Source organism: Falco peregrinus, chromosome W, assembly GCF_023634155.1.
Source record: "Falco peregrinus isolate bFalPer1 chromosome W, bFalPer1.pri, whole genome shotgun sequence".
Lineage (NCBI taxonomy): Eukaryota > Metazoa > Chordata > Aves > Falconiformes > Falconidae > Falco > Falco peregrinus.
Window position 1 is genome coordinate 19,643,838 of NC_073743.1, and position 4,065 is coordinate 19,647,902.

Here is a 4,065-nt window from a genome sequence, read left to right on the forward strand (position 1 = left end):
ACTCTCATCGATGGCCTCACATTTTCCTGCAGATCTGGGTTGCTGGAGTGGTGGCCCAAAGAGAGTGAGTTGCCACGCTGCTGTTGGCTAAATGTATACTGTCCATATGTTGGATGCATCATTTGTCAGGGACCCAGGAAAAGCTGTGGTGGCTGCATCTTCCTTTCTCTCCCATCGAGGAAGTATCAGTGGGTGCCAAATTAAAGAAGAGGATAAACAAAGAAATAAGTAGCTGTGCAAAGGTGAAGCCATTTTGGAAACAATGTTGGTAATTCAAAAATTCTTTGGTGATTACTTCAGGCTTCACTTCCCAGACCTTTATTCTAAGCACAGTTTATTCTTTCACATGATAGACTCTGTTAACCATACACACACAAAGGTCTTGTATAATTAACCTGAACCTTCAACTTTAAATGGTCTACTAAGTTCTTTACAAATCCCCTTTTTCTTGAGGCAGAAGATACAGTAATGGAGCAGAACAACAACAATGTAGAAGATTTCTCCTTGAATGTCTTTTCTGTCACTCCTGGGTGCTATTGAAAGGCATTTAAAGAACAATGCAATCATCAGGCACAGTCAACATGGGTTCACAAAGGGAAAGTCCCGTCTAACTACTTTGATATCCTTCTACAATAAGATCACCTGCCTCATGGATGAAGGGAAGGCAGTGGATATAATTTTCCTGGATTTTAGTAAGGCTTTTGATACTGTCCCTCACAGCATCCTTCTGGACAGGTTGTCCAACTCTGAGATGAGCAGGTACATGCTGTGCTGGGTGAAGAACTGGCTGAAGGGCAGGGCTCAAAGGGCTGTAGTGAATAAGGATACATCTGGCTGGCAGCCAGTCACCAGCGGTGTTCCTCAGGGGTCAATTCTAGGGCCAGTTCTGTTCAATATATTTCTCAATGATTTGGATGCAGGAGTTGAATGCACCTTTAGGAAATCTACTGATGACACCAAACTGGGAGGTGCTGTTGACTCTCTTGAGGGACCTTGTGGCAGTGTGCCTCCCCCCCCCCACCACCTTTGTTTCCATAACAATGCTCAAGTGATAACCACCAGTGGTGGTGGTGATGGCTGTATCCAACTCAAAGCAAATGCAGGGGACACAGATAACCACATGATAGCCAAGGGCTAATTTGAACAATGCACCCACCCAACCACAGTGCTGGTCAAGGTCCAACTCAAGCCAAGTTTATAAAAACTAACTTCTGTAGTCAGTATGCAAATATGACTATGAGTCAATTATCTTGCTCCATCAATAGTGGACAGTCAAGGGCCCATTGAGCTCTCCTGCATGGCAGCGGGCTGCATGCCAGGATCTCCCCTTGAGTAGGGACGCCTCTCAAGGTTACTCCTCGAGGTTCAGAGATTCCTTGCCACAAGAGATTCTCAGTAAGTGATTAGTAGCATGCTAAACTTTGAAAATCTTAGCTAAGCAGTATGAAGGATTGATTGTGCACATATAATCCTTTAGATATAAACCATTGACCAAGTCTGAGACTAAGTCTGGATCTAGCCACGCCTAATCTCCCCTCTGAGGAGGAGTTTAGAATGCAAGGTGGTCCTTTCTGAACCTCATGACTCAACAGGAGGGTCTCCCTGACAGTTTTGTCTGACCCTGTCCTCTGTGCAGTAAATAATCAAGTGTACCTTGATGTCAAATCTTGTTAAACCACTGTCGCATTTCCTATCAAACTTTGTTAAATCGCTGTTTCATACCAATAAACATATTGCTACTTCTCTCTTACAAGTGCAGTGCATCACTCATTCTACAACAGGTGAGAGGCCTTACAGAGATAGATTAGAGCAGGGGTCCTCAAACTACGGCCCGTGGGCTGGATACAGCCCCCCAGGGTCCTCAATCCAGCCCCCGGTATTTACAGAACACCCCTGCCCCCCCCCCCCCCCACCGGGGGTTGGGGGGGAGAAACCAAGCAGCCGCAGATGACTGCCTGCCACTTCATCCGCACCGTCCTCCTGTTTAAAAAGTTTGAGGACCCCTGGATTAGAGCATTGGGCAATGATTAACGGGATGAAATTTAACAAGTCCAAATACCGGATTCTGCACATAGGATGGAGTAGCATTGGGCACAAGCCTAAATTGGGAGAGTGGCTGGCAAACAGCCCTGCAGAAAGGGATCTGGGGTGCTGGTTGGCAGCAGGCTCAATTGGAATCAGCAGTGTTCCCTGGCATCCAATAGGGCAAACTGCATTCTGGGGCCCATCAAACACAGCATAAGCAGCCAGCCAAGAGAGGGGATGATCCCACTGTATTTAGTGTTGGTGCAGCCTCACCTTGAGCACTGCTTGCAGTTCTGGGCCCCACAATTTAAGAAGGATGTGAAGGTACTTGAATACGTCCAGAGGAGGGCAACAAAGCTGGTGATAGGACTGGAAGGCATGTCCTATGAGGAGTATCTGAGTACTCTGGGCTCATCTAGCTTGGAGAGAAGGAGGCTGAGGGGCGAGCTCATTGTTCTCTGCAGCTTCCTGAGGAGGGAAAGTGGAGAGGGAGGTGCTGAGCTCTTCTCCCTGGGATCCAGTGACAGGACATGTGGGAACAGTTCAAAGTTGCACCAGGGGAGGTTTAGACTGGACATTAGGAAGCATTTCTTTACCAAGAGGGTGGTCAAACACTGGAACAGGCTTCCTAGAGAGTTGGTCTATGCCCCAAGCCTGTCTAATGTTTAAGAGGCATTTGGACAATGCCCTTAATAACAAGCTTTAACTTTTGTTCAGCCCTGAAGTGGTCAGGCAGTTGGACTAGATGATCATTGTAGGTCCCTTCCAACTGAACTATTCTATTCTGTTATGTTCTATTCCTATTCCATACTATTCTATTCTTATCAGCCAATCAGATCTGATGTCCTGGTGTCAGATGGGGATAAAGCTGGCACCACTTTGCTCTTTTCAGGTGTGTTTTTGGGACTGGTGGGGATCACTTTCACTGTGATGAGATGGATAAAATATAACAGCATTACTCACCTTGAATGGACTCAGTTAACTAGGGCCTATTCTTCTGTCTGTTGGGGTGACTTTTCTGATTCCTGTTTATAAATTTAACATGCTTAAATGCAAGCCCTAGAAAGAAAGAGAGGAAAATACATCAGACCTCGACCAGACTGCAAGTGGACAGTCCTTTGTGTTCACTGGTATTAACCAGCCTATAACTTTTCACAGTGCCACAGTGGTACAGTACATCCTTCCACCATACCCAGCCCAGGAGGGCATTGCTGTGAATCCATGCTGCCTTCACCAGGTGCTCAGCTGCTGCGGTGCCATTTCCTCCAGTGCCTCACCAATTCCCACACCAGGTTCTGCTCACTTCTGCCCTGCCTAACCCCTGGATAATCCAGTTTTTACCAGAGATTAAAACAATGCTATTTATCTCACAGAGAATACCAGAAATCAGAGGTACATTGAATAATGGGCCATATAAGATTTATTTAAAGAACGATGTGCTCATGTTTATCTGAGGAGACCCTTATTGTTGACTTGAGGATGTACTAAATCCTTAAATGGGTGACATAGGGAGTGTGCTAATTGTCCAGGCACAAGATATGTTAATATTGTTAACTTGAAGATATACTAAATCCTTGAATGGGTGATATGAAGAAATAGTGTGAAATGGGGACAATGGACATCGATTGTGATTGTATATGTCTGCTCAAGGAATGTGGGTATGGTGACTGGTCATGGGTGCGGTGTCTGGTCACATAGGCACACAGCTTTGAGGAGACCCCTACAGTTTTGAGGAGACGCCTGCCCTTCTTCCTCTAACAAAGGGGCTATTTAAAAAAGAATGAGAAAAGGATGAGAGACATTCCAATGCTATTTAGAGGGAGGGAATGCTAAGTCTCCTTGCTGGAGAAGATTGGATGGTCACAAGGACATGAATCACCACTCCTTGCTGGAGAAGATCGGATGGTCACGGATGATCACAAGAACATGAATCACCTACAAACCTGCAAGACCACCACATTCCAGGCAAAGGACTGATAAGCTAATTAACATACGAAGCGGGGTTTAGGTAAGGAATATGTATAGGCGTTAATTGAATAT

General features: G+C 45.7%; 1 pseudogene; it reads left to right on the forward strand.

Moving 5' to 3' along the window:
• The first annotated feature begins 468 nt into the window (after positions 1 to 468).
• On the forward strand, positions 469 to 3,430 carry LOC129783054 (transmembrane protein 174-like; annotated as a pseudogene).
• Positions 3,431 to 4,065: the final 635 nt, after the last annotated feature.